Source organism: Staurois parvus, unplaced genomic scaffold, assembly GCF_062004578.1.
Source record: "Staurois parvus isolate SC_StPar_1 unplaced genomic scaffold, SC_StPar_1.0 ptg000226l, whole genome shotgun sequence".
Taxonomy (NCBI): domain Eukaryota; kingdom Metazoa; phylum Chordata; class Amphibia; order Anura; family Ranidae; genus Staurois; species Staurois parvus.
The window spans coordinates 6,866,415-6,889,808 of record NW_028318022.1 but is presented as its reverse complement, the minus strand read 5'-3'; the positions used below and the strand labels follow the sequence as shown (position 1 = coordinate 6,889,808).

Below are 23,394 nucleotides of genomic sequence, written 5' to 3'. Positions count from 1 at the left end.
GTGAAGGACGACTTACAACGTATTAGTTCACTTCTATATTCACATACTGGCATTCTCCATCTGCCAACAGGAAACCTGCATTCACTTGGGGCATGTGTTAGGTTACTGGCCTAATATGGAAGTGCTACTTCCTTATTAGATCAGTGATGTCATGGAGACAGGGTTTCTCATCCCATTATCCCCAAGCCCTTAAAGTGGGCTACACACTATGAGAAAAGCGTAAGAAAAATTCTGTACGAGGACTACTTCTTCAATTTTCATATAGTGGGTACACAAATTTTGACATCCAATTCAGACTTTCCAAACTAAAATTTCTAGGCTTAAAGAGGTAGTAAAGCTTAAAAAAAAAAAAGTTTACCCCCTGCAAGGCAATATCATAATTAGAGATGAGCGAATCGAACATGGCGAAGTGGAATTCGTTTCGAATATTGGGAAATATTCGATTCGCGCCGAATCCGAAAATTAGCCAACTTCGGATGCACGAATCGAACAGGGACACAGAATTGTTACTGAGGGACACAGAATTGTTACTGAGGGACACAGAATTGTTACTCAGGGACACAGAATTGTTACTCAGGGACAGAATTGTTACTCAGGGACACAGAATTGTTACTCAGGGACAGACACAGAATTGTTACTGAGGGACACAGAATTGTTACTGAGGGACACAGAATTGTTACTGAGGGACACAGAATTGTTACTGAGGGACACAGAATTGTTACTCAGGGACAGACACAGAATTGTTACTGAGGGACACAGAATTGTTACTGAGGGACACAGAATTGTTACTCAGGGACACAGAATTGTTACTCAGGGACAGACACAGAATTGTTACTGAGGGACACAGAATTGTTACTGAGGGACACAGAATTGTTACTCAGGGACACAGAATTGTTACTGAGGGACACAGAATTGTTACTCAGGGACACAGAATTGTTACTCAGGGACACAGAATTGTTACTCAGGGACAGACACAGAATTGTTACTCAGGGACACAGAATTGTTACTCAGGGACACAGAATTGTTACTGAGGGACACAGAATTGTTACTCAGGGACAGACACAGAATTGTTACTGAGGGACACAGAATTGTTACTCAGGGACACAGAATTGTTCCTGAGGGACACAGAATTGTTCCTGAGGGACACAGAATTGTTCCTGAGGGACACAGAATTGTTACTCAGGGACACAGAATTGTTACTCAGGGACACAGAATTGTTACTCAGGGACACAGAATTGTTACTCAGGGACAGACACAGAATTGTTAATCAGGGACACAGAATTGTTACTCAGGGACACAGAATTGTTACTCAGGGACAGACACAGAATTGTTACTCAGGGACACAGAATTGTTACTCAGGGACACAGAATTGTTACTCAGGGACACAGAATTGTTACTCAGGGACAGACACAGAATTGTCACTCAGGGACACAGAATTGTTACTCAGGGACACAGAATTGTTACTGAGGGACACAGAATCGTTACTGAGGGACACAGAATTGTTACTGAGGGACACAGAATTGTTACTGAGGGACACAGAATTGTTACTGAGGGACACAGAATTGTTACTCAGGGACACAGAATCGTTGAATTAAAGAGTATGTCAGACAACACGCAGAGGAGTGGCAGAGGAGGCAATGTTTCAGGAGCGAGCAGATGTGGCAGCAGAGGAAGGGGTCGAGGCAGCACTAGTCGCAGCCAGAGGCCAGTGCTCCCGGTGTCATCCAGCGGTCGTGTCTCCACCGACAACCCTGCCGTCATCGATTGGTTGGCTCGGTCGTCTTCCTCTTCCCAGGTCACCTCTGACACCTACAGCCAACGGTCGGTGGGTACGTCAGACACAACCGTTAGTTGGCATGGCCCGGGAGCAAGCCCACTGAAATCACGTGTCCTCTACCTGCCCCTGTCCTTTGGTGTTCCCTCACCAAGCGAAGTATCGCATGCTGTGGGCTCAGCCCCACTGTACAGTGAGGAAGAGCTAACAGAGGGTGGTCAGGAACGGGGGGAGACATCCGCCTCTTCAGCAGCCAGGCGAAGAAGTACTGGCGAGGAGAGTGGCTCGGTAGCCGGTCTAGAGACAGGTCTGTCTCCTGACCCACACGCAGCCGAGGGGGCTAGTAGTGAGGCGGAGACCCTAATTGATGATGATGAGGCTGATCGCACTTGGCAGCCTCGTCGTCATCTGCCAGGCCCGTAATCTGCCATGGGCCCCCGTACCGCCTCCTCATGCTGCTGCCAGGTCCAGAGTGTCTCATGGGTCCCTGTACGGCCTCCCATTGCTGCTGTCTCCATCACCACACTCTGCCATGTGCCACTTTCAGGTCTCCTCACACTGCTGGTGGGTTCCATTTTGTCATAGGGTGCTGGCAGATTACGGGCCTCCCATTGCTGCTGCCAGGCCCGTAATCTGTCATGGGCCCCCGTACCGACTCCTCATGCTGCTGCCAGGCCCGTAATCTGTCATGGGCCCCTGTACTGCCTCCTCATGCTGCTGCCAGGTCCAGAGTGTCTCATGGGTCCCTGTACGGCCTCCCATTGCTGCTGTCTCCATCGCCACACTCTGCCATGTGCCACTTTCAGGTCTCCTCACACTGCTGGTGGGTTCCATTTTGTCATAGGGTGCTGGCAGATTACGGGCCTCCCATTGCTGCTGCCAGGTTTGTAATCTGTCATGGGTCCCTGTACGGCCTCCCATTGCTGCTGTCTCCATCGCCACACTCTGCCATGTGCCACTTTCAGGTCTCCTCACACTGCTGGTGGGTTCCATTTTGTCATAGGGTGCTGGCAGATTACGGGCCTCCCATTGCTGCTGCCAGGCCCGTAATCAGCCATGGGCCCCTGTACCGCCTCCTCATGCTGCTGCCAGGCCCGTAATCTGTCATGGGTCCCTGTACGGCCTCCCATTGCTGCTGTCTCCATCGCCACACTCTGCCATGTGCCACTTTCAGGTCTCCTCACACTGCTGGTGGGTTCCATTTTGTCATAGGGTACTGGCAGATTACGGGCCTCCCATTGCTGCTGCCAGGCCCGTAATCTGTCATGGGTCCCCGTACCGACTCCTCATGCTGCTGCCAGGCCCGTAATCTGTCATGGGCCCCTGTACCGCCTCCTCATGCTGCTGCCAGGTCCAGAGTGTGTCATGGGTCCCTGTACGGCCTCTCATTGCTGCTGTCTCCATCGCCACACTCTGCCATGTGCCACTTTCAGGTCTCCTCACACTGCTGGTGGGTTCCATTTTGTCATAGGGTGCTGGCAGATTACGGGACTCCCATTGCTGCTGCCAGGCCCGTAATCTGTCATGGGCCCCTGTACCGCCTCCTCATGCTGCTGCCAGGTCCAGAGTGTCTCATGGGTCCCTGTACGGCCTCCCATTGCTGCTGTCTCCATCGCCACACTCTGCCATGTGCCACTTTCAGGTCTCCTCACACTGCTGGTGGGTTCCATTTTGTCATAGGGTGCTGGCAGATTACAGGCCTCCCATTGCTGCTGCCAGGCTGGTAATCTGTCATGGGCCCCTGTACCGCCTCCTCATGCTGCTGCCAGGCCCGTAATCTGTCATGGGTCCCTGTACGGCCTCCCATTGCTGCTGTCTCCATCGCCACACTCTGCCATGTGCCACTTTCAGGTCTCCTCACACTGCTGGTGGGTTCCATTTTGTCATAGGGTGCTGGCAGATTACGGGCCTCCCATTGCTGCTGCCAGGCCCGTAATCTGCCATGGGCCCCTGTACCGCCTCCTCATGCTGCTGCCAGGCCCGTAATCTGTCATGGGTCCCTGTACGGCCTCCCATTGCTGCTGTCTCCATCGCCACACTCTGCCATGTGCCACTTTCAGGTCTCCTCACACTGCTGGTGGGTTCCATTTTGTCATAGGGTGCTGGCAGATTACGGGCCTCCCATTGCTGCTGCCAGGCCCGTAATCTGCCATGGGCCCCTGTACCGCCTCCTCATGCTGCTGCCAGGCCCGTAATCTGTCATGGGTCCCTGTACGGCCTCCCATTGCTGCTGTCTCCATCGCCACACTCTGCCATGTGCCACTTTCAGGTCTCCTCACACTGCTGGTGGGTTCCATTTTGTCATAGGGTGCTGGCAGATTACGGGCCTCCCATTGCTGGTGCCAGGCCCGTAATCTGCCATGGGCCCCCGTACCGACTCCTCATGCTGCTGCCAGGCCCGTAATCTGTCATGGGCCCCTGTACCGCCTCCTCATGCTGCTGCCAGGTCCAGAGTGTGTCATGGGTCCCTGTACGGCCTCCCATTGCTATAATATAAGTGCAGCGCTACAAACAATATTCAAATGACAAAAGGTGTAAACGATTGTCGGATGTAGGAATGTTGAAGATGATAGACAGTTCAGTGCAGGGGGAATCACAGGGCATATAGGTGTAATCCAATCCCAGGAATAGATAAATTGCCTGTTTACCAGAAGCGCAATTTAAATGCGCATGTACAGATTGCATGTAGCCGGAATCCCATGTAGGCGCTGCTTTCTAGTACCCAGATGGTCCGTCGGTGGTGGGACGATGCTGGCCTGGTCGGAACACACTGCACCTTGGATCCACACAGAGAGCCTAAAAATTGCTGGGGCTGAGGTATGGGAACTCAGTACCAGGTGCAAGGAGTAAAAATACTCATAGTGTAGTATGTTTTAAAATTATTTATTCAAAACGTAAAGCCATATAAATTTACAAAAACGCATGCCTGCAGCCTGTAGCCAGTAAATGCAGCTTCAAAAAAGATGATCCTATACACTGACCAGTAAAAACCATGGGTGGGCCGCCGGATCTCCTGACCCGGCGGCGTAACGTCAAGGCGTGCAAAGGCTCCTCCTAGACGCGTTTCGTGTCAATACACGTCCACTGTAGGGGTGATGCCATGCATGCCTGACGTCTAATTGCCTCTTTATATGTTTAAAAATCGCGCCAAACCGCAATAGCGCCGCCTCGCTGACAATCGGCGCTACTGCGCATGCGCGGGCGCCATTTTCCTGAAGTTTGGGAACCTTAAAGATGGCCGCCGTGTGTCCCACTGCGCATGCGCGAACGGTCCGGTCGCCATTTTCTCGGTTGGATATAAACATCCAGCCGATCACCAGTGCGCCTGCGCGAACCGGGACGGCCGCCATTTTCCTGTAGATATTCAAATGCTAAGGAGGGGACTGGAGCCAGAATGACTGATTCACCGCTGCAAGGAAAACAGTCAGGCGACAGTCCCATAGATATTTAAAAGCTGTATACCTTACAGGAGGGACTGCATAGATATACTCTTGGTTATTGGGGCATAAAGGATGATAAATATATGCCTCACAGGAGGGACTGTATATATATATTCTCCGTTTATTGGGACATAAAAAAAGGGGGAGGGGTCAGGATTTTATAATTCCTTGTAACCCATGGTGATATGACACATGTGCATGAAACACGGGCGCCCATCTAGCAGAGATCCACTATACGTACATATATGTATCCCTAAAACTAATAAGAATAAAGTAAATCATATAAGGTGTAAACCCAAAAAAATGTATATATAAAAAACGAAATAATAAAATATCAAAATAATAAAATATTCCATGGTCCTTAAATTAAAAAATATAACATTCATATAAAATGTATACATCATAAAGATGATAATTATGATGCGTCTACTGACATAACGCACCAGAATTACCCCCTTGGGCCCACTGGAATAAATGCGGATCCATAAGTACATAAAAAATATCAAAACATCAGAAACCTCAATTACAAAGGAAGAAGATATAAAAAGGAGCATCTACAAGATGTTATAATTGATACATCAACACATATAAACACATGTAGAGGAAGTGAATATTTAAAAAAACTTCCTTAGGAAGTGACCTAAAACAGGATATATGTTACAACTGCCCAGATACAGTAGAGTGACCAGAATTACACTAAACACACTCATAAAAAAACACATATTGAGAACCGTTGTGTAAATATAGGGGGCTATATGAACTGCCAACCACTAAATTGTCATATGTGAGGTCAGTCCATATACGGGCTTCAGCTGTTATCAATGAAGCAATTTAGGTCCAGTTCTACGTTGTGACCTAACGGTGTCATAGATTTCATCTCAAAGATCCATTTAGTCTCGAGACGCGAGACTTCCCTACTTCTATTTGAACCCCTCCAGTGGTGTTGTACAACATCAATACCTGTAAACCTAAGGGTAGAGGGATCCCTGTGATGATGGTCCCTGTAATGCTTAGATAGGGAGTGCTCACGAAAACCCCTTTTGATATTATAGACGTGATCGCGAAGGCGGTCACGAAGTCGCCTCGTAGTCCTTCCAATGTATTGCTTCTGGCACGGGCACTCCAGAAGATACACTACATATCGTGAATTACAGGAAATGAACGTGTTTATTTCATAATCTTTCCCAGTTGTAGTGGAAGCGAAAGATTCAACTTTCCTCTTAGATCTATTACCATACTTGCATATTTGGCAATTCTTACAGGGAAAGAAACCCCTCAGATTACCAAAGAATTTAGGATGTGTGGGTGGATCCAGTATATTGGGGGCAATGGTGTTACGAAGTGATGGGGCCCTTTTAAAAATAATTTCCGGATTTGTAGGTAAGCACTTAGAGAGAATGGGGTCCGCTCTGAGTACTTCCCAATTTTTGGTCACAATGTGGCGTATTGTCTTATGCTGAATAGAGTAAGGGGTGATGAAAGGACAGAACAGATCTTTCTTTGGATTAGGTGGTCCTAAGAGCATAAACTGTCTATCCAGTTTGGCTACCCTGTCAATTTCCTGATCTAGGGTTTCCGCCGTGTAGCCTTTATCCAAAAACCTTTGCCTTAGGATCTTTACTTTTTCATGATAGGTCCCGATTTCCGTACAGTTACGCCTTATCCTCATAAATTGACTTTTAGGGATGCTATTTAGCCACTGCGGATGGTGGCAACTATCAATCGGGATATAGCTGTTCCTATCAGATGTTTTAAAGTAAGCTTCGGTGCTACAATGTCCTCCTTTGTTAAAGAAGGTAATGTCCAGAAAATTCACACTATTAATACTGTACTCATACGAGAACCTGATGTTAAGATCGTTGTTGTTAAGTGTGCCAAAGAAGTTAATGAGAGAAGTTTCCTCCCCCTGCCATAGGAGGAGGACATCATCTATGTATCTCCTATAGAATAGCAATTCGGGCCAATCTCTAGAGTAGATGATGTCCTCCTCCCACCTTGCCATAAACAGGTTAGCCAGGCTCGGGGCGAATTTAGCGCCCATTGCTACCCCCCTGGTCTGTAGATAGAAATGATTGCCAAACCAGAAGTAGTTGCTTCTCATTGCGAAATTCAAAAGACTCAAAATGAAGGTTTTATGTGTGGCGGAAACATTACTAGCCAGATTAAGATAATAGTCTGCAGCTGACATGCCATCATCATGGTTGATGTTACTATACAGCGATGCAACATCAGCTGTCACCAGGAAAGTTGTCAACTCAGGATTCCAATTTAAGGTACTAACTTCATTCAATACTTGTTTAGTATCTTTAATATAAGCTGGAGTAGCAAGGACCAGAGGTTGTAAAAAATAATCAATGTACTGTCCAACTTTAGAACAGAGTGACCCGATGCCACTGATAATAGGTCTACCGGGGGGGTGTGTGGCATTTTTGTGTACTTTAGGCAAATAATAGAAAACAGGAAGCTTAGGTGCCTTAGGACATAGAAAATCTTTCTCCTTGTTATTAATTACATGGAGTTCATGTCCCTGTTTAATAAGATTCTTTAGGGTTCGTTTAAAAGCAATAACAGGGTCCTTAGGGAGTATGATGTAAGTATCCTTGTCACCAAGTATGTTTAAGGCCTCAGCTACATAGTCTTTTTTATTTAAGACGACTATTCCCCCTCCTTTATCCGCAGGCCTGATAACAAGATCCTTATTATCCAGGAGTGACTTCAGACCTATACCAAAATCCTTAGGTTTACAGGGGTGCTTAACTCTGATATTCTCTAGGTCCTTAATCATTAATTCTTTAAACACATTGATGTAAGACTGTTTATGTGGTGGAGGATTGAAAAGGGAAGCATTACGGAGGTTAGAGTAATGAGGGTTAATAGTTAAGTTATTAGAGGCTGTGACTTTACTAAGAAAATGTCTTTTAATTGACAATTTTCTTGCAAATTTGTGTATGTCTATATAGGCCTGAAATTTGTTGAATTTAGTCTTAGGAACATATTTCAAACCCTTATCCAAGACAGCCAATTCCTCTTTAGTAAGGGATATATTGCTCAGATTATATATACCCTGACCGCTTACGTTTTCCTTTTCTTTGGGTCTGTTGACCCTCTTTCCTCCCCTGCGTCCTCTGCTCTTACACTTCTTTTCCGTGTATGACCGCCCCCTAAAAAATGCATCTCTGACTGGGGGTCATGATAATGGTTAGGGTGGTGGTTCGAATTCCTTATATCGTTACGATAATTGTCGCGTCCTTTATTATAATTATTATTATTACCTTTAGTAGTATTCATATTGGGTCCTCTCCTCTGTTGATTACCGTGTACTTGCCCTTTAGAGTGAGAATTGTGATGTTGGGGTGATCTCTGCGTGCCTCCCGGTCCCTCTTGATAATAACCACTATTGGGGTAGTGCATTGGTTTAAAATTTTGTTGTTGGTAATAATAGACCTCCTGCCTGGGAGATGCTGGGGCTCTTTGCATACCCCCAGGTCTGTTCTGATAGTAGTCATTATCACCACTAGGATAATGCATTGGTGTGGAGTTCTGATATCCATAATAGTGGGCCCCCTGCTCAGGGTAAGTTCTCCTGGGTTGGGATGGGTGCCATCTCATATCCCTTGACCCAATGTCAGCCTCCTCCATATCATATAGGGGTTCAAACCTATTCTGGACAGGGATCGATGGATACTGATTCTGGTGATGTTTTTTAGGTGGTCTAGATTTAGAGTGGCTATCATGCCTACTCTGAGAAAAATTATGCGATGCTATGGGGCGCCTTGGGGTGCCCGGAAGAGGGTCCTGAGCAGAATCCACTTTAGGGAACTGCCATTTGAAAACCAGATTTTCTTGGTAATCTTTGGTATCCCTAGAATATTTCTTCCGTTTCTTATTTTTCTGTGTGCGTTCCACACTTTCCAGATACAATTGTAATTTATTCGATTCTGCAATGTACTCAGGTGTGCCTTTATATGGGGTGAGTTGTTCCCTCACTTTATTGATTTCAATATCCAAGTGGGCTAATTTTCTCTTTTTTCTGGTGATAAGAAATTTTAATAAATCTAAGCCCATATTATTGAAAAAGTGGTACCACTCCTGTTCGTTATTAATGTCACCTGTTTCGGGTGGAACCTCCCATCTCAGTGACCTAGGGACCATATTCTCCTTGATGTATCTCTCTAAAAGGGATATGTCCCATAATGTCCTAATCTCAGATGAGGCGATATTCTGCAAATGCAAAAATATACCACTAATGTCATCAGTATCAGTGTCTGCAGTGAAAGTGTCGTCTGGTATATTAGGTCTTTTAAGCCTAAGCTCGAAGATATCCATAATGTATGAAAATAAAAAATAGAATGCTGCTCAACCAAATAGTAGTAAATCAGACTATATAAAATATGGAAAAAAAGTGAGCGCACTCCAGTGAGCGACAAGTGCACAAAAAGGAACTATTGGGGCAATAACCAAGAGTATATCTATGCAGTCCCTCCTGTAAGGTATACAGCTTTTAAATATCTATGGGACTGTCGCCTGACTGTTTTCCTTGCAGCGGTGAATCATTCATTCTGGCTCCAGTCCCCTCCTTAGCATTTGAATATCTACAGGAAAATGGCGGCCGTCCCGGTTCGCGCAGGCGCACTGGTGATCGGCTGGATGTTTATATCCAACCGAGAAAATGGCGACCGGACCGTTCGCGCATGCGCAGTGGGACACGTGGCGGCCATCTTTAAGGTTCCCAAACTTCAGGAAAATGGCGCCCGCGCATGCGCAGTAGCGCCGATTGTCAGCGAGGCGGCGCTATTGCGGTTTGGCGCGATTTTTAAACATATAAAGAGGCAATTAGACGTCAGGCATGCATGGCATCACCCCTACAGTGGACGTGTATTGACACGAAACGCGTCTAGGAGGAGCCTTTGCACGCCTTGACGTTACGCCGCCGGGTCAGGAGATCCGGCGGCCCACCCATGGTTTTTACTGGTCAGTGTATAGGATCATCTTTTTTGAAGCTGCATTTACTGGCTACAGGCTGCAGGCATGCGTTTTTGTAAATTTATATGGCTTTACGTTTTGAATAAATAATTTTAAAACATACTACACTATGAGTATTTTTACTCCTTGCACCTGGTACTGAGTTCCCATACCTCAGCCCCAGCAATTTTTAGGCTCTCTGTGTGGATCCAAGGTGCAGTGTGTTCCGACCAGGCCAGCATCGTCCCACCACCGACGGACCATCTGGGTACTAGAAAGCAGCGCCTACATGGGATTCCGGCTACATGCAATCTGTACATGCGCATTTAAATTGCGCTTCTGGTAAGCAGGCAATTTATCTATTCCTGGGATTGGATTACACCTATATGCCCTGTGATTCCCCCTGCACTGAACTGTCTATCATCTTCAACATTCCTACATCTGACAATCGTTTACACCTTTTGTCATTTGAATATTGTTTGTAGCGCTGCACTTATATTGTTTTATTTTGGTTGGAAGGGCTTGTAGTTCCTTTTTGTGCACTTGTCGCTCACTGGAGTGCGCTCACTTTTTTTCCATATTTTATATAGTCTGATTTACTACTATTTGGTTGAGCAGCATTCTATTTTTTATTTTCATACATTATGGATATCTTCGAGCTTAAGCTTAAAAGACCTAATATACCAGACGACACTTTCACTGCAGACACTGATACTGATGACATTAGTGGTATATTTTTGCATTTGCAGAATATCGCCTCATCTGAGATTAGGACATTATGGGACATATCCCTTTTAGAGAGATACATCAAGGAGAATATGGTCCCTAGGTCACTGAGATGGGAGGTTCCACCCGAAACAGGTGACATTAATAACGAACAGGAGTGGTACCACTTTTTCAATAATATGGGCTTAGATTTATTAAAATTTCTTATCACCAGAAAAAAGAGAAAATTAGCCCACTTGGATATTGAAATCAATAAAGTGAGGGAACAACTCACCCCATATAAAGGCACACCTGAGTACATTGCAGAATCGAATAAATTACAATTGTATCTGGAAAGTGTGGAACGCACACAGAAAAATAAGAAACGGAAGAAATATTCTAGGGATACCAAAGATTACCAAGAAAATCTGGTTTTCAAATGGCAGTTCCCTAAAGTGGATTCTGCTCAGGACCCTCTTCCGGGCACCCCAAGGCGCCCCATAGCATCGCATAATTTTTCTCAGAGTAGGCATGATAGCCACTCTAAATCTAGACCACCTAAAAAACATCACCAGAATCAGTATCCATCGATCCCTGTCCAGAATAGGTTTGAACCCCTATATGATATGGAGGAGGCTGACATTGGGTCAAGGGATATGAGATGGCACCCATCCCAACCCAGGAGAACTTACCCTGAGCAGGGGGCCCACTATTATGGATATCAGAACTCCACACCAATGCATTATCCTAGTGGTGATAATGACTACTATCAGAACAGACCTGGGGGTATGCAAAGAGCCCCAGCATCTCCCAGGCAGGAGGTCTATTATTACCAACAACAAAATTTTAAACCAATGCACTACCCCAATAGTGGTTATTATCAAGAGGGACCGGGAGGCACGCAGAGATCACCCCAACATCACAATTCTCACTCTAAAGGGCAAGTACACGGTAATCAACAGAGGAGAGGACCCAATATGAATACTACTAAAGGTAATAATAATAATTATAATAAGGGACGCGACAATTATCGTAACGATATAAGGAATTCGAACCACCACCCTAACCATTATCATGACCCCCAGTCAGAGATGCATTTTTTAGGGGGCGGTCATACACGGAAAAGAAGTGTAAGAGCAGAGGACGCAGGGGAGGAAAGAGGGTCAACAGACCCAAAGAAAAGGAAAACGTAAGCGGTCAGGGTATATATAATCTGAGCAATATATCCCTTACTAAAGAGGAATTGGCTGTCTTGGATAAGGGTTTGAAATATGTTCCTAAGACTAAATTCAACAAATTTCAGGCCTATATAGACATACACAAATTTGCAAGAAAATTGTCAATTAAAAGACATTTTCTTAGTAAAGTCACAGCCTCTAATAACTTAACTATTAACCCTCATTACTCTAACCTCCGTAATGCTTCCCTTTTCAATCCTCCACCACATAAACAGTCTTACATCAATGTGTTTAAAGAATTAATGATTAAGGACCTAGAGAATATCAGAGTTAAGCACCCCTGTAAACCTAAGGATTTTGGTATAGGTCTGAAATCACTCCTGGATAATAAGGATCTTGTTATCAGGCCTGCGGATAAAGGAGGGGGAATAGTCGTCTTAAATAAAAAAGACTATGTAGCTGAGGCCTTAAACATACTTGGTGACAAGGATACTTACATCATACTCCCTAAGGACCCTGTTATTGCTTTTAAACGAACCCTAAAGAATCTTATTAAACAGGGACATGAACTCCATGTAATTAATAACAAGGAGAAAGATTTTCTATGTCCTAAGGCACCTAAGCTTCCTGTTTTCTATTATTTGCCTAAAGTACACAAAAATGCCACACACCCCCCCCGGTAGACCTATTATCAGTGGCATCGGGTCACTCTGTTCTAAAGTTGGACAGTACATTGATTATTTTTTACAACCTCTGGTCCTTGCTACTCCAGCTTATATTAAAGATACTAAACAAGTATTGAATGAAGTTAGTACCTTAAATTGGAATCCTGAGTTGACAACTTTCCTGGTGACAGCTGATGTTGCATCGCTGTATAGTAACATCAACCATGATGATGGCATGTCAGCTGCAGACTATTATCTTAATCTGGCTAGTAATGTTTCCGCCACACATAAAACCTTCATTTTGAGTCTTTTGAATTTCGCAATGAGAAGCAACTACTTCTGGTTTGGCAATCATTTCTATCTACAGACCAGGGGGGTAGCAATGGGCGCTAAATTCGCCCCGAGCCTGGCTAACCTGTTTATGGCAAGGTGGGAGGAGGACATCATCTACTCTAGAGATTGGCCCGAATTGCTATTCTATAGGAGATACATAGATGATGTCCTCCTCCTATGGCAGGGGGAGGAAACTTCTCTCATTAACTTCTTTGGCACACTTAACAACAACGATCTTAACATCAGGTTCTCGTATGAGTACAGTATTAATAGTGTGAATTTTCTGGACATTACCTTCTTTAACAAAGGAGGACATTGTAGCACCGAAGCTTACTTTAAAACATCTGATAGGAACAGCTATATCCCGATTGATAGTTGCCACCATCCGCAGTGGCTAAATAGCATCCCTAAAAGTCAATTTATGAGGATAAGGCGTAACTGTACGGAAATCGGGACCTATCATGAAAAAGTAAAGATCCTAAGGCAAAGGTTTTTGGATAAAGGCTACACGGCGGAAACCCTAGATCAGGAAATTGACAGGGTAGCCAAACTGGATAGACAGTTTATGCTCTTAGGACCACCTAATCCAAAGAAAGATCTGTTCTGTCCTTTCATCACCCCTTACTCTATTCAGCATAAGACAATACGCCACATTGTGACCAAAAATTGGGAAGTACTCAGAGCGGACCCCATTCTCTCTAAGTGCTTACCTACAAATCCGGAAATTATTTTTAAAAGGGCCCCATCACTTTGTAACACCATTGCCCCCAATATACTGGATCCACCCACACATCCTAAATTCTTTGGTAATCTGAGGGGTTTCTTTCCCTGTAAGAATTGCCAAATATGCAAGTATGGTAATAGATCTAAGAGGAAAGTTGAATCTTTCGCTTCCACTACAACTGGGAAAGATTATGAAATAAACACGTTCATTTCCTGTAATTCACGATATGTAGTGTATCTTCTGGAGTGCCCGTGCCAGAAGCAATACATTGGAAGGACTACGAGGCGACTTCGTGACCGCCTTCGCGATCACGTCTATAATATCAAAAGGGGTTTTCGTGAGCACTCCCTATCTAAGCATTACAGGGACCATCATCACAGGGATCCCTCTACCCTTAGGTTTACAGGTATTGATGTTGTACAACACCACTGGAGGGGTTCAAATAGAAGTAGGGAAGTCTCGCGTCTCGAGACTAAATGGATCTTTGAGATGAAATCTATGACACCGTTAGGTCACAACGTAGAACTGGACCTAAATTGCTTCATTGATAACAGCTGAAGCCCGTATATGGACTGACCTCACATATGACAATTTAGTGGTTGGCAGTTCATATAGCCCCCTATATTTACACAACGGTTCTCAATATGTGTTTTTTTATGAGTGTGTTTAGTGTAATTCTGGTCACTCTACTGTATCTGGGCAGTTGTAACATATATCCTGTTTTAGGTCACTTCCTAAGGAAGTTTTTTTAAATATTCACTTCCTCTACATGTGTTTATATGTGTTGATGTATCAATTATAACATCTTGTAGATGCTCCTTTTTATATCTTCTTCCTTTGTAATTGAGGTTTCTGATGTTTTGATATTTTTTATGTACTTATGGATCCGCATTTATTCCAGTGGGCCCAAGGGGGTAATTCTGGTGCGTTATGTCAGTAGACGCATCATAATTATCATCTTTATGATGTATACATTTTATATGAATGTTATATTTTTTAATTTAAGGACCATGGAATATTTTATTATTTTGATATTTTATTATTTCGTTTTTTATATATACATTTTTTTGGGTTTACACCTTATATGATTTACTTTATTCTTATTAGTTTTAGGGATACATATATGTACGTATAGTGGATCTCTGCTAGATGGGCGCCCGTGTTTCATGCACATGTGTCATATCACCATGGGTTACAAGGAATTATAAAATCCTGACCCCTCCCCCTTTTTTTATGTCCCAATAAACGGAGAATATATATATACAGTCCCTCCTGTGAGGCATATATTTATCATCCTTTATGCCCCAATAACCAAGAGTATATCTATGCAGTCCCTCCTGTAAGGTATACAGCTTTTAAATATCTATGGGACTGTCGCCTGACTGTTTTCCTTGCAGCGGTGAATCAGTCATTCTGGCTCCAGTCCCCTCCTTAGCATTTGAATATCTACAGGAAAATGGCGGCCGTCCCGGTTCGCGCAGGCGCACTGGTGATCGGCTGGATGTTTATATCCAACCGAGAAAATGGCGACCGGACCGTTCGCGCATGCGCAGTGGGACACGTGGCGGCCATCTTTAAGGTTCCCAAACTTCAGGAAAATGGCGCCCGCGCATGCGCAGTAGCGCCAATTGTCAGCGAGGCGGCGCTATTGCGGTTTGGCGCGATTTTTAAACATATAAAGAGGCAATTAGACGTCAGGCATGCATGGCATCACCCCTACAGTGGACGTGTATTGACACGAAACGCGTCTAGGAGGAGCCTTTGCACGCCTTGACGTTACGCCGCCGGGTCAGGAGATCCGGCGGCCCACCCATGGTTTTTACTGGTCAGTGTATAGGATCATCTTTTTTGAAGCTGCATTTACTGGCTACAGGCTGCAGGCATGCGTTTTTGTAAATTTATATGGCTTTACGTTTTGAATAAATAATTTTAAAACATACTACACTATGAGTATTTTTACTCCTTGCACCTGGTACTGAGTTCCCATACCTCAGCCCCAGCAATTTTTAGGCTCTCTGTGTGGATCCAAGGTGCAGTGTGTTCCGACCAGGCCAGCATCGTCCCACCACCGACGGACCATCTGGGTACTAGAAAGCAGCGCCTACATGGGATTCCGGCTACATGCAATCTGTACATGCGCATTTAAATTGCGCTTCTGGTAAGCAGGCAATTTATCTATTCCTGGGATTGGATTACACCTATATGCCCTGTGATTCCCCCTGCACTGAACTGTCTATCATCTTCAACATTCCTACATCTGACAATCGTTTACACCTTTTGTCATTTGAATATTGTTTGTAGCGCTGCACTTATATTGTTTTATTTTGGTTGGAAGGGCTTGTAGTTCCTTTTTGTGCACTTGTCGCTCACTGGAGTGCGCTCACTTTTTTTCCATATTTTATATGGCCTCCCATTGCTGCTGTCTCCATCGCCACACTCTGCCATGTGCTACTTTCAGGTCTCCTCACACTGCTGGTGGGTTCCATTTTGTCATAGGGTGCTGGCAGATTACGGGCCTCCCATTGCTGCTGCCAGGCCCGTAATCTGCCATGGTCCCCCGTACCGACTCCTCATGCTGTGACGTTGCAACAAGGTGGAATTCAACCCTACATATGTTAGACCGCCTTTACGAACAGCGAAAGGCCATCACCGATTTCCTGATGTTACAAGCGGATAAAGGTACTCCCCTGTGTAACTTAGATGTCAGCCATTGGCAGCTCATGCGTGACACCTGCCGCTTGCTCAGGCCCTTTAAGGAGGCCACGCTATTCGTGAGTCGGCAGGACTATGGGATGAACGACGTCATTCCTCTGTTGCACGTCCTGGAACAAATGCTGTTAACAATGGCTGGTCAGGGTGCGGTAGACGTGGCGCACAGATCTCAACGCCACATGACCCCTGTGGGGGCAGGACAGGAAGAAGAGGAGGAGGTAGAGGAGGACATTGGTGCTCAGGAATTATTGAGTGAAATGGGTGGTTTTTCCACTCAGCGGACAGGAGTGGAGGAGCAGGAGCATCTGGTAGAGGAGGAGGAGGAGACAGAGGACCCAGACGCACCGTGGCAGTATGCTGTGGAGATGGAGGCAGGGAGTCCCTCGCATTCCTTGGCACAAATGGCCCATAGCATGCTCGGTTGCTTGCGTAGCGACAGCCGAATAATAACCATCAGACAGAGGGATGACTTTTGGCTGTCCACCTTGTTGGACCCTCGCTACCGTTCAAAAATGGTGGCCTTTTTCACACCTGCTGAGAGGGAGGCCAAAATAACGTACTATAAAAACCACCTATGTAGTCAGTTGGTCTCTGCCTTTCTGCGCCAACGTCCATCCTCAGACACTGTGGGCCCTGTGCGCTCGCGTTCCGCTGCCATGGCAGCAGGGGAGGGGAGGGGTGGGGTGGTAGGAGCAGTGGCAGCTCCACCAGCAGCGGCTGCCTCAGTCTGCAGTCGATGATGAGTAGCTTTCTTCACCAGCGCAGTGAGGAAACTACTAACCAGCCGCAGCAGCAGCAGCATCAGGTGGACCTGGAGCAGGACCTCAAACAACAGGCTTGGGCCTACTTGGACAGCACCCTGCCAACCGAGGTAGAAAATCCCCTTGACTACTGGGCAACGAAACTTGACCTTTGGCCCCAACTAGCTGAATTTGCCCTTGAAAGGCTGTCATGCCCGGCCAGTAGCGTGGCATCGGAGCGCGTGTTTAGTGCGGCAGGAGGTATTGTAACTCCGCGGAGGACACGACTGTCCACCCAAAGTGTGGAGAGACTCACGTTTGTGAAAATGAATCAGGCGTGGATTAGTCTGGATTTCAAACCACCAGTTCCTGACACAACTGACTAAATCCGCCATGAATCATGCCCCAAACATGTTATTATTTTTAACATAGGCCTCTGTATGGCCTTCAATTTAAGCTGCTTACGCTTCGCCACTCTGCCATGGGCCCCTGTACCGCCTCCTCTTGCTGCTGCCAGGTCCAGAGTGTCTCATGGGTCCCTGTACGGCCTCCCATTGCTGCTGTCTCCATCGCCACACTCTGCCATGTGCCACTTTCAGGTCTCCTCACACTGCTGGTGGGTTCCATTTTGTCATAGGGTGCTGGCAGATTACGGGCCTCCCATTGCTGCTGCCAGGCTCGTAATCTGCCATGGGCCCCCGTACCGCCTCCTCATACTGCTGCCAGGTCCAGAGTGTCTCATGGGTCCCTGTACGGCCTCCCATTGCTGCTGTCTCCATCGCCACACTCTGCCATGTGCCACTTTCAGGTCTCCTCACACTGCTGGTGGGTTCCATTTTGTCATAGGGTGCTGGCAGATTACGGGCCTCCCATTGCTGCTGCCAGGCCCGTAATCTGCCATGGGCCCCCGTACCGCCTCCTCATGCTGCTGCCAGGTCCAGAGTGTCTCATGGGTCCCTGTACGGCCTCCCATTGCTGCTGTCTCCATCGCCACACTCTCCCATGTGCCACTTTCAGGTCTCCTCACACTGCTGGTGGGTTCCATTTTGTCATAGGGTGCTGGCAGATTACGGGCCTCCCATTGCTGGTGCCAGGCCCGTAATCTGCCATGGGCCCCCGTACCGACTCCTCATGCTGCTGCCAGGCCCGTAATCTGTCATGGGCCCCTGTACCGCCTCCTCATGCTGCTGCCAGGTCCAGAGTGTCTCATGGGTCCCTGTACGGCCTCCCATTGCTGCTGTCTCCATCGCCACACTCTGCCATGTGCCACTTTCAGGTCTCCTCACACTGCTGGTGGGTTCCATTTTGTCATAGGGTGCTGTATGGCCTCCCATTGCTGCTGCCTCCACCGCCACACTGTGGCTCCACACTCTGGTTTTGGCCCCGTGACTGCCCAAATGAGTGAAGTGTGCGGTGATTCTAAGATCGACGGCACTCATCTGCATGTCATACTGACTGACAGTATTATTTCTCTTCCCCAGCAGACTCCAAGGGCATTTAAATTAAAGGTACAGTGTTCTGCACTAATATAAAGGCTCTCTGAAGCCTAGAAACACCCTTTTTATAAGTTAAATTCGCAGCGAATATATTCGACTCGAATCGAATTTATTCCGCGAATTCGCCGAATCAGCCGAATCGAATTTTTGAATACTTCGCTCATCTCTAATCATAATCTGTTAGTATGTATTGCATAATAGCACATTATGAAAAACCTACCTTTAATACGAAGCCCTCTAGCTGTGCGCTGTCACTACTGATAGGGCTTCCATCTTTACCCAGTCTTCCTTCTGGGTTCACGGGCTCCAGCTGTCTGACTGGCTGAGCCACAATGATGTCACTACTGCACATGGTATGAAGGAAGGGTATGCCGGTCCTTCAGAGCACATGCGCCAGTGACATCACAAGCTGCTGCTTGATGGAATATCTCCTAAATAAGCTTACCTCTAGGTAAGAAACACAAAAACAAGTTTACTAGCACTTTAGGAGTGTGAGAACGACTTTGGATCCTGCTGGGTGACCAGAGGTCACTGAAGATTGGGCGGCCCACGCACTTTCTATTGGGAAGCTCATTATATACTCTACTTGTCTTGCAATTATTACAATTTTGCCAGAACACTACCACAAAAGCCTGTCAACACTCGTGAATTACGAGTTTCGAGGCTTACCATTTTGACTATTCAGAATACTTTAATCTTCAGCAGATAACAGACTTGTGCAAACACACTTGATGATTTATTTGCAGTGAAAAAGATCGCTAAACCAGTCCCTTACACCATGAGAGTTAATGCTGACACATACAAAATAAATTTTACATATAGTGAAGCTGGGTACACACAATAAGAAAATCGGGTGAACGATTGTTCTGGTTTTCCTCGATGTTTCGCAGCAAGTCAAACCTGAGGATGGCACAAATTGTTCGAAAAACGGTAACGACAAAGGCTTTTTTTTGCTTGGCGTAGAATCATTGACACGAAAATGATTGTAGCTTATTGTATTTGATAGTGCGCAGTCTTTTGGATCTGACTTTTCTTGTACAAAAAACAGTACACATTAAACCAAAATTGTTAGTTCTGTTCACATACGAGAAAAAGTTTGGAGTTTATCCTTTCAGAAATTTTCTTTTAGAAAGTCTGAAACAGATGTTGAAAGTTGTGTACATACTATACGAAAATCAAATGATCGTTCCAAAAACAGAATTTTCCTTCTGATTGTCTTATAGTGTGTACCCAGCTTGACCCTGACTTACAGTATATTCACCTTGCAAGGAGAGAATACTTACTTAGTTTCATGAATGATCTGGCTTTAAAAATCCTGTTTGGTTGATTTTTTTTGGGGGGGGGGATTATTTCCTTGGTAAATGGGTACTCTTTGCAAAGTGAATTTTCAATTTGTTATTACTCATTCACTAAGATAAGTAAAAATTCACTTTGAAAGTGAACATGCTCTATTTATTTAGTAAATTAACTCCACTGTCTCAAAAAGATATGAATACTTACAAAATTTACAAAGTGTTTCAAATGACATGCAAGCAACAAAATAAAAGGAGATAAAAATTACAGAAACATTATAACACCTCTGCTCAAGAGGCTTAAAGTACAGCTAAGGGCAAAACTGTAAAGGGGACATTTTCAATAGGGGCACTAGTTCTGATAACCCTGATGGGGTAATCAGAACCCTTTTTAGAGGATTTCCTCTTCCTTCCTGTTGTGGCTATGGGATGAGATGGGAAGTGAGGGCAAATCTCCACAGTGGGACACAGGTGTTATAACTCTCCTTTACTCCATCCACAGTGAAAAAACAGTTTTGGATTTAATTCTACTTCAAAAAACATAAAGCTTTTGCCACCCAGTCAGAAACACCAAGAAAGTGGACAATTATGGAATTTCAGGTCTCAAACTTATTACTGTTGAGGATCAAAGCTGGTCTTCTCCTCTCTACAATCAGAAGCGAGGACACAATAATTGTTTGCTAAGATTATTTTTATGGGCATGCATAGACATCAGGGAAATTTTTAAACCCACTAGACTGCCCAGAGTTACATTATGTGATAGAAATGTGTATTTATACCCAGCAACTCTGGCAGTCAATGATTTACATGTAGAGGTCAATCATGAATATGAGAACTTCTGTGGTCCCAGAGAAACCTATCCTAAGTGCTTCCTTTAGGGGTATGTTTACACTCTTTTTAAATTCTTTGTACAGCCAGCCTTTACAATGCAAGGTATGACAGGTCTTTCTTGGGGTAACCCAATGACATCTCTTTCCCTGGGGCAAAGGCCTGAGGGAAGGCTCCAGCTAACCATGTTATGCTGTGAATACATCCATATTACATACATTGTACATATTGCCTCTAATTAGCATCGAGTTGTTAATACTATCTGCTTGATATGATTATAGCCCTATTGCCATTGGTTTGCCCATGCTAGGCAGAGTTAGGATTGTGGAGCTTCACAATTCCAATGAATACACTAGTAAGTGTTTCTTTGGACCACTTTTCAGCAGTTTACTATTGGGTGGGCATGTTGCGTATTCATCTGGCAAAGCATTAATGGGCTGTTCTATGTCAAATAATTGGTAAATCAGATTTTTTCATTGCTCCCACATCTCCTTTAAGTAGCCTAGGTTCTTCTGGCTAGTTTGTTATGGGTATACTGTATGTGGTCACGTTTGAAATATACAAATGAGAATCCAGTCTAATTTTCTGGAAATCAAAATTTCAAACTCAGTTATTTTTCTACAGTGTTATGTTCCTCTATATCCATTTATATAAGACCTAATAAAAGAAACAACTTTTAAACAGTAAAAAAATGATAAATTCATGAGCTCTCATTTTAAACCGCAGATCTATGGAATCAGAATTTGACAAGGGTTAGTTGTAAATAAATGTACTGCTGAAGCTGCTCCTGATTGATTTAATCCTGACCCAGAAATGCTTGTGAGTCCAGGCTTTTATTCGAGCTCTGCATTCCTGTAAAACTACCCTGCAAATCTCTGAGGCCAAGGTCAATGTTATCATGTATGCCTCAGCCAAATACTTATCCCACATGTCCTAATACATATAGCCTTTATTTCCAATGCATTCTGCTAAAGGTACCAAAACATGCTTATATCACAGCTTAAACTTTTAATAAAGTCAAGCTTGAGTGGGGGTAAATTGCAGATGAATCAGAAATATATACTTACAGTCTTTCAAGAATCAGATATGAGATTTGGAACTTTAGATCCAGTGCAATGTCTCTGTTCTTGATCCAAGGTACACCTTCATCCAAGGAGATAAAATGTGATGCAGTACCAGAAATGTGCAGGATAATGAACGATCTGCTGATCACCTTAAACTCATAGCTCCTCTTCGCAGCAGGATGACATATTTCTGAGAAATCCAGCAATAAGGATAATAATTAATTCATACCATGAAACACGGCAGCTCATGTATGGAGACCATTAATTACGGGTCTGTTAGTGCTGTTACAGCTCAGCCCATCCTGCAGCTAACAGACAGACTGCAATCTCATCCTTTACACACTGCTACAGCTGTGGAACTGCAGAGGCCTGATGTTTAGAGCATCTGCAGGCTAAGTGCTCAAAAGGAGGTTAAATACATCTAATCACCACTTCCCTCAGCTCATCTACAAAGATGAAAAGCCACATGGCATTGATAGATTAATATAAGGGTGGGATGTGTGCCATTTGAATGGTTATTATGTTAAAGGGAAAGTGTTGCAAAAAGACACTGATGTTGAATTAAACTATTTCAGCTCCAAAATGTTTTACTCTTAGATAAAACAATATGTAGTAATAAATATAATTATTTAAGGAAAGATGTATGAATAATTATTCATTTACCTGAACCTCGATCTTATCCATTTGGCAGAGACCACATGATACTCAACCCTTCATTGCTCATGTACTGTAGGCTTCTGCTTCTAAGTTTTGCTCAACATTGCCTAAGAAGTTCTGATATTTAATGAACCATGTGCTTTCCTGCATGCAATGTTTATCATTATTATTAATAGGAATATCAGTTAGTTTAATTCAGGGGTGTCCACCCTTTTGACTCTCCTGAGCCATATTGGAAGAAGAAGAATTGTCTTTGGCCACACATACAAAAAAACAATAAGGATAGCTGATGAGCAAAAAAGTCAGGCAGAATGTCAGGGATAGAGGGGGGTTGTGGGCTTTGGGGGGGGGGGGGCACAACTGAAATCTGGGGAGGTGCTATACTCCCCCCAAAGCACCCCAACCACAACTCCCTCTCTACCTATGACACTGTGCGCCACCATCTTCCATCCCTGCACTATACACACACAGTCTGAACACACAGCACATAGTTGAAATCCAATCATCTGCCTAACTTTTTCTGCTCATCAGCTATCCTTATTTTGAGCATTGTTTACATTTGGCCCAAGATAATTCCTCTTCTTTCAATATGGCCCAGGAGAGTCAAAAGGTTGGACATACCTGCTGTAGACCAACTCCAACTTTGTTACCAAGGAGTGACATCCAATATCAGGCAGAATCAGGCTCAATACAAAAATGTGTGGCAAATCTGAATCAAATAGGCAGATGGTTGGGGCAGGCATCAGACAAATAAGATCAGAAGATGTACCGATGGTCAGCTGAAGCAGAAGGCAGATGCAAGAGTCCTAGTCAGTCAGTATCTA

The 23,394-nt window shown here is 44.8% G+C and overlaps 1 protein-coding gene across 2 annotated transcripts in view; it reads right to left on the bottom strand.

Moving 5' to 3' along the window:
• TDRP (testis development related protein) overlaps positions 1-22,291 on the bottom strand; it is a 185,648-nt gene extending 163,357 nt beyond the window's left edge. For both annotated transcript variants that reach the window (XM_089679538.1, XM_089679539.1), the window contains exon 1: positions 21,917-22,291. The gene's annotated coding sequence lies outside the window, so the exon portion shown is untranslated. The remainder of the gene's footprint in view (positions 1-21,916) is intronic.
• Positions 22,292-23,394: the final 1,103 nt, after the last annotated feature.